At 41.4% G+C, this 7,886-nt stretch overlaps 1 protein-coding gene across 3 annotated transcripts in view; it reads left to right on the top strand.

Annotated features, from left to right (window-relative positions):
* Positions 1 to 7,886, top strand: part of LOC117867416 (NADPH--cytochrome P450 reductase) — a 69,276-nt gene that overhangs the window by 12,110 nt on the left and 49,280 nt on the right. The window contains exon 2 of one of the 3 annotated variants that reach the window (XM_034752419.1): positions 2,833 to 2,902. The exons of 1 other annotated variant lie outside the window; for it this stretch is intronic. The gene's annotated coding sequence lies outside the window, so the exon portion shown is untranslated. The remainder of the gene's footprint in view (positions 1 to 2,832; positions 2,903 to 7,886) is intronic. One more of the 3 variants, XM_034752420.1, reaches the window with a different exon arrangement.

Genomic DNA, 7,886 nt, shown 5'->3' with positions numbered 1-7,886 from the left:
AAGACGACCCCCGACTTTTGAGAAGATTTTCCTGGGTTAAAAAGTAGTCTTATACGCCAGAAAATACAGTAAGTATTCATTGGTACAAGGACTGGAACCACAGGAGAGCTGGAGGAGACCTCCCCCAGAATACCCTATAGCCTGATGGTAGGCTCTGCAGTCCAGTGATGTCTGTTTCCGTCCAGCTCCTGTGCTGGGGTAGAGCTCTGACTTGGCTACTCAAACTCCCGTGTTATCTCCGCAGCTGTTTTTCTTGCCATGTAGGCCGCTTGGCCCTGGAAATCTTTTTCCATCTTTCAAATATCTGTAGCCAAAGGGACATCGCTAGGAGTAGTGGAGTGAAGTTTTTAAAACAAACACAAACAAACAAACAAACAAAAAAGTAGGTTGAATAGACTGAAGAACAATCTCCCCAAAGGAGGTGGTGGAGATTTAAAACTGATGGGACAAGCTGCAGGGAACATAATGGCCAAGATTAATCAGCGGAGTGGATGCCATCATTTATCAGGTTTCCTCATTCATAAGAGTAAGTGACCCATCCTGCGGCACTTAGACTGGGTTTTGGCCAAACGTTTTATGCAACCTTGGTTGAAAGGAGCTATTGAAGCTAAAATAAGCCACTGGAAGAGTGGACCAGATATAGAGAGAAGGATTCATTTGACAGTTTGTTCATTTCATCTGAACAGGATGAATTATTGTATTATTGAAGTTCTTTTGCACTTTCATCTTTATGATTTTTTTTAAAAATCAGAATTTGTTCAACAGCTAACTCGCAGGTCAGAAGCCAAAAAGAACTTGAGCCTCCTTCAGTCCAGTCACTTAAAATATGTCCTAGTTCTGAATATGAAATGACAATATTTTCACTTATATGGAGTCTTTAACTTCAAAATGTTTCAAGCTTGATGCATGCTTCGTAGTGGTCACTTCATCCACTGCTGAAAAGTAGCCACCCCAAAGCGAAATAGAGTAACTGCTTTCAATAATGGACACTGACACTGCAACAGGTCAGACTTGGACTTAGGGCGAGGGTGACCAGATGTCCCGATTTTATAGGGACAGTCCCGATTTTTGGGTCCTTTTCTTATATAGGCTCCTATTACCCCCCATCCCCTGTCCTGATTTTTCACATTTTTTGTCTGGTCACCCTAATTAGGGCATACCTTTGCCCTATTGAAATGCCCTATTAGCACCATGCCGAGGCATTCATTCAGAGGGAAGAGCACCACCTACTGGATTGCCAAGACCACTTTTCATTCATTTCATTGGCAGTTTCTCATCCACGTACTACAGTAATAGGTTTAACTGCAGATCTCCTGCCATGATGGCTGAGGATGGCATGGGCGCAGAATTCCACAGCATTTTTGTTTTGAACAGTTCTGTTCTGTGCCTGTGAGGGGGCAATAGCAAGACTGTATGAATAGGTCTTTCGTTTTTCCTTCAGGCCCTTAAATGTGTATTTTGAACATTCAAGTTCTCCTGAAAGTGTTTAAAAACAACAAGAAACAGAACCCCTCTTTGTAGTTTGTGTGGTACCATTTATAACCTGAAATGTGCTTTGAGAAGTTGTCAACTAAGCCGCCTATTAGGGGAGGATCTGGCCAAACTAGTTGTTTATGTATATTCTCATTCATAGGAGGGAAACACCATGGAGTTATAATAAAAGCAAATAAACTCTTCCAATCTCTTTTGTTTATACTAAGCTTACCTATTATTTTGAAGTACAAAATTTGAACAATAGGTGGAAAAAATTTGAGACTATTGGGCTTTGTAAGTTGACGTCTCTTTAAGCAATTAACCTGTACATACAGTAATTTCAGTTACAGAGCAGTCTGTTACTGAATAGTCAGTTTCTCACTTTTCCTCTGTTGTTCATTTGATCAGTTTCCCCGGTTTGTGGGGATCTTTTATACAGCAACAGGAATGAGAAAAAGCAGGAGAACTTGCTTGTGAAATCCACCAAAATGATGGGGGGCCTCAGAGGCAGGTATAAGACCTAAATGCCTTTTGACCTTTTGTTTTGTTTTGTTTAAACAGACTGGAGTTCAAGTTAACAGGGCCCTCTGAACTTCAGACATGTGAATGAAGCAAATTTGCTTCATAAGTTACAGATAAAGAGTAACTCTAGAATTCCATAGGGTAATTTTTTAGTCACTCGTTTGACAATAGCCACACACCAAGGGTTATGTGTTGCCTTGTTCAGTCCCATACTCATCCTGTTCTCTCCCTTTTTCTCTTATATAAAAAACTACCAAGAGGATGTTATCTACCCTGGATGAACTTTGTTCTTCTTTCTTAACTAAAAAAACATGGTTGATATCTTACGTAAGTTGCTTTCCCAGTATAACTTGATCTAGTGCTAGGATTACGCTTCACAAGGTATTGTAAAAGGTGTCACATGTTCTACTGTATTGGTGTACACCTATTCAAAAGATCAATATTTAAAGAGTCTTTAATAAGCTTAATTACCTACTCTATTGTATGCAACGTGGACAGTCTGAAATTTAATAATCCGTGGTTACCTCTTACTCGGTTAAATGCCAAAATCCATTTGTGTGCTGCTTCTGGGCCATAGAGCTTAAAGAAAATAAACATTTAGCAAGAAGTCTTTGTAGTACTGAAGGCTACTCCTAAGAACCATGACAGTCCAAAGTGACACATAGGGACAGTTGGTTTGACTTTTAGCTGCATATTATTTTAATGTTCTTGCTTAGTTAGCAACTAAGGGAGTTTTCCTAATTGTGTTTTTTGTTTTTTTTAAATGATACTTACGTAGTTTCTTTGGAATGTTCCGAGGAGTACTAATAGCCTAATTGTTCTTTTACTTTTGTACAGTGCCTGTACAGTTCTGAAAATTTCGAAGCACTTTGCTAGCAGGTCAACTTCATCACCTCTTGTGAGGCAGGTAAATATGGTTCTGTTTTACAGATCAGAAGAGGAGATGGATTGGAATTGTATAGGGAAGTGAGTCATATTTTCAACTCTGAAAATCTGGCCTTAATTGGGGGGTGTTGAAATTTAAAAAAAAATCTGGCCCTAAGTGCCATGTTTAACTCACTATAAGTTGGTAGCAGAGCTGGAAATAAAAACCAGAAGTCCTGGTTCTCACTTTTCTGCACTGACAACCACACTATCTCTCAGTATAATATCCAGCTACCATGCAAGTCACTTCTAAAATGCAACTATTGATCACCTCTCATGGAACATGACGATGGTTTATTCCAGTTTCTGGTCAGCCAATATGTTGGGGTATCAGCCTGGTAAAGTACGGGATAGAATCATTGCACAGGTCATGATTATGTAATATTGGAGTGGCATATACGTAACTGTGTGAGGCAAACGATAAGCCGCTCACACTGAGACAAAGAAAAAACACTCCAATAATTCTCAAGTATATAAAGAGAAAACAAATACACGTGAAATATTTCATGCTCACTAAACCTCAACTGCAAAGACTCTGTCAGAGTGTCTGAATTATAACTGTCCCCTCCCACAAATGTTTCCTGGTAAAATAAAGCTCATTAGCTCAGATTTCTTAACCTTCAGCAACTATCATGTTCTTGCACATTTTGCATAGGGTGGTTGTATTTAAAACACAATCCTGTATTTAAAACACAGGACTGGGAGTCTGGGGATCTGGGTTCTGTTTTGTGCACTACCACTGTAGTGTGTGTCATGGGCAAGACACAGCATCTTTATTCTCTGTCATGTAAAATGAGGGTAATAATACTTGGCACCCTTGCGGGGGCATTGAGACAAACATTTAATGTATGTGACGTGCTTTGAAGAAATAGTGCAATAATATACTAATGATGAAATCTTGGGTTTTAAAAAAAATCATACTGATATTTGCTACTTTGGGTTAATAATACATATTTGCAGTTCTTAAACTTTGCAGAATTTAAGCTTTCATTTAACATCCCTCCCCCATCACCCACATTCTCTTTTTTTTAAGTCACATATGGTTGCAAAGAAACTGTCAAAATAAGAACAGAGGAACCGCTGCAGGGCTGTCTGCCTGATTCTGCAGCCAGACCGTTCTAGAGCCTCTGGTGCTGCTCAGTGCTTTGCCAAGGGGCATCAGAGTGAAAACTGTCTTGTCCCTTGTCAGGGCTGCTGCTGGAATCATTGGGAAACAGTGAAACTGACAAAAATTAGGTCAGTTGCCTTCTGCTGGTTGGGAAATCAGAGCAGGGGCAGAGGCAGACACTGGAGTTTCTCACTGGGGAGCAGGATTTGGAGGCTGGGAACCTACCCTTGTGACAGCCAGGAAACAATATGCTGAGAGAGAAGCGCTTTCCCTCCTTACCAGAAGCCACAGTGTGGGGGATGATGGGACTTCACATTTATCAGACACCTAATGAATCCCCTGGCCAATTCTGGTGGCTTTACAATCACCTGCATCCGAAGAAGTGGGTATTCACCCATGAAAGCTCATGCTCCTATAAGTCTGTTAGTCTATAAGGTGCCACAGGACTCTTTGCTGCTTTTACAGATCCAGACTAACACAGCTACCCCTTTGATATATGTTCATCGATGTATCTTCCCTCCCCCCGCCCCCCTTGCTGTGTGAATCGCCTATTTCCTATTTGTGTGGGTCAACTGAGTACAAGGAGGCTCAGTGAAAGGATTATGCACAAAGTGCTCTCAAATGCCCAGAGTAAAGAAATGGATCGAGGGAGAAGATACAGTGATTGTAGGTGTTGCTTGTAACATTTTAAGACAGGTGTGGGATATGTAAATTGGCAGTATCCTTTTAATCATATCCAAGTCTCCAAACACAGCTACCTGCAGATAAATTGTTGAACCCTCCACAAAATTCAGATTTACATGGGGGCTCTTAAATTCTGCTGCCACAATACAGTGTGCAGGTTTGAAGTTAACCATCTCCTGCCCTGTCTGGATACGTGGATTTTTTTACAGTGTTGGTTTTGCCCTTTACCACGCTGCTGTTTACAATCTGAACTTGTTTTCCACTGGGAAATGAAACTGGTCAACGGTTTTGGTTGGGAGAGGGTGTTCTTTTACCTTGTGCCCTCTTTGATTCAGTTTATCTAGGGATCAGAAACAAAAACCTCCATGCTGACACACATTAATCTGTGTAAAGGAACTGTGGAGTTCTTGGTAGGGCAGTTTGACATTGAGGCAAATACCTCACAACGGTTGGTGCTTAAAATCAAAAACAGGCAGGCTTTTCAAGGCTGGAAGCTTGCAAGGGAAATGATTCAGGGCTATTGAAAACAGTTGTTCTCTAAACTCACAGTAACTAATAACATCAAATTGAATACAAGAGGCATCAAACTACAGAAATAAGTTGACCTGAATTGGCACGCAGTATACATCTTTGTCAGCCCCAAGGACAGAATTCTCTCTCTGTCCCTATGAAACCATCCTCTTCTTTCTGATGTTCTGTCTTCTAGCTTTTACAATCATTCTGCTCTTCTCAAGTGAGGGCTGCTGCCAGTTTTTTTTTGCCTTTGGTTGATAATTAAAGTGCAAATGTACAATGCTTGGAGCTGAGATCATGTTTAAAAAATCTGCTAGGAAGAAATGCACTTGGTTTCCATATTGTACTTAGAATAGAATCTGTGCCAGTCTCCATCTTGTGAGTTGCAGCCTCAAGGGTTGATTAGCAGGGAATGCATTGTTGAGTGGTTTTTTTGTTTACTCTGTGTACGTAAAAAAAAATACCCTTCACAGTTATGCGTTATGCAACATGTTTTTTACTCCTACTTCCTAGTCCTGGTTGTGATGCTTCATCAGCGCTGCTTCTGTCCTTGGTTGGAAGGTGGTGTAGAAGTGCCAAGCAATGGTATAATAAATATTTATGCAAAGCAAGAAGAGATTTATTTGAGCTTTTCCTCAAAACTTTTACAGGAGGAACAGAAGATTTAAAAATAATCTAGCTCACATAAAAACTGTGGAGTAGGGGCCTGATCCTGGTTGGCGCTGAGCAATCCTAAGTGACCTGGATTTCGTCAACAATCGATGGAGCTGAACATCAATCAGGGCTGGGCCCGAGTGCACTGAAACATTGGCAGTCAGGGTAGGAATTGGACTAGGAATGTGCTTTGTGTCTGTGTATTAAATCACCCTCTTCATTGAGATCTGCGAGAGAAGAGATGATTCCTTGTGTCGAGGCTTGGGAAGCTCATCACGCCAATCGTGGGGAGTTAGGAAAAATTCTTTTCACCCAGAGCGAATAGAACTTTTTTCTTTTGGGGGGAGGGGCCAAGAACAAATGGCTAAAATATTCTTGATAATGAGGAGGAAAAACTAACCACGTGGGTAGATGGCAGGCAAATAGACTTTGTGCCTGGGGTGATGCATCTTCATGGAAGTTGTGTGAGGCTGGTGAAAAGAGGTTTTGCCATAGTAGTTTTTCTTCTACAACTGGATATTGTCTTCTATCATTGAATCCAATAGCTGCATGCAAAGTTATCCTTGTATGTTTCAGCATCCCCTCTGTAGATTTCTCTGTAGTTTCCACCAGGGATTAATTTTATTAACAGAATCTTGACATCATCTTTCTGGACCTTTTCTGTTCCCCTACGGGAGAAATCCCATTTTCCTACTGGAAGTTGTATGTTGGATCGTTGTCCTGTATTCCCACTGACCACAGTGGGGGTTCTGTCTGCATAAAGAATGTAAAATCAGGCCCTTTGACTATAGCAGGCTGAGGTAGTGCCATGCTCAAAGAAATGCTGCTGAATCTGTGAGAGATGATGGGTGAGGTCTTGTATTGGACCAGCTTCTGTCGGTGAGAGAGACAAACTTTCAAGCTACGCAGAGCTCATCTTCAGTCTTTGTGATCTGTTCACCGTTGCTGAAGTGAGTGTGACAAGCACCCCGAAGCAGAGGTCACTTGGGCTGCTGTGGGGCTTCCCGCTGCTGTCTTTTTGTCTAGATACCAAAGAATATGTCTGGTACCAAACAAGAAAACACAGAATAGCTGGGACTTTAGCGGGGACAGCCCTATAAGTATGATGAGGTACCAACTGTATTTCAGCAGGATTTATCTTCAGAGGTCAATTTTAATGAAAGTTGGTTACGTTCCCGGTGGGTGAAGTGGGAAGGAAATGGTAATACCTATAGCAAGCCACCCTGACGTGAGACACTCAGCAGCACATCTGTTCAGAGTCCTCCCTGTTTTATCTGGTCAAGTGAGGGAGTATTATCAGGGTAGGCCATGTGCTTGGGACTGCGAAGGTGTGGAGGAAAAAAAATCTACTGAACTGCCCTGAATTCAAGAGGTGAGGAATAGTAAACAATCCACATCAGAGCTTTTATTCTAGTAAATTGTTTGTGTTTAGGAAAATGGTGCTGAAAAGACATGGAGAAAGACCCATGGTGCTTTCAGTCTAATGTTGTGATGTATAAATACCATTTACCACAAAGGCTGTGAGATGGGTTTCTGTGCTGAGTATCATGAAACAGAGGGCACTGATTTTTAAGGCACAGGGTGGTGGTAATAATGAATACCTAGGCGTTGTATAGCATTGTTCATCATTAAATCTCACAAGCTTCACAAAGAAGGTCAGTGTCATTATCCCCATTTTATAGATGGGGAAACTGAGACACAGAATGGGGACATGACTTACCTAAAGTCAACAGCAGGCCCATGGCAGAGCCTGGAACAGAACCCAGGTCTCCTGAGTCCTAGTCCAGTGCTTTAGCCACTAGGCCACAACACCTCCCTTAAGTAGCCTTAGTTGATGTATCACTCCAGATATGTGTCAGTTTGTCTCCTCACTGCTTATTATGACACTGGTTGGCTAACATTAGCTGTGCTCGCTTTAATGCCTCTCTATTAAATATGTTTTAATAACATCTCTCTTGTAACTTTGATAGCTGAAAGAACTGAGTCCCTGCCCTATATTTCAAAATGA

This window comes from Trachemys scripta, chromosome 18 (genome assembly GCF_013100865.1).
Source record: "Trachemys scripta elegans isolate TJP31775 chromosome 18, CAS_Tse_1.0, whole genome shotgun sequence".
NCBI lineage: Eukaryota > Metazoa > Chordata > Testudines > Emydidae > Trachemys > Trachemys scripta.
This window is presented reverse-complemented; position numbering and strand designations above follow the sequence as displayed.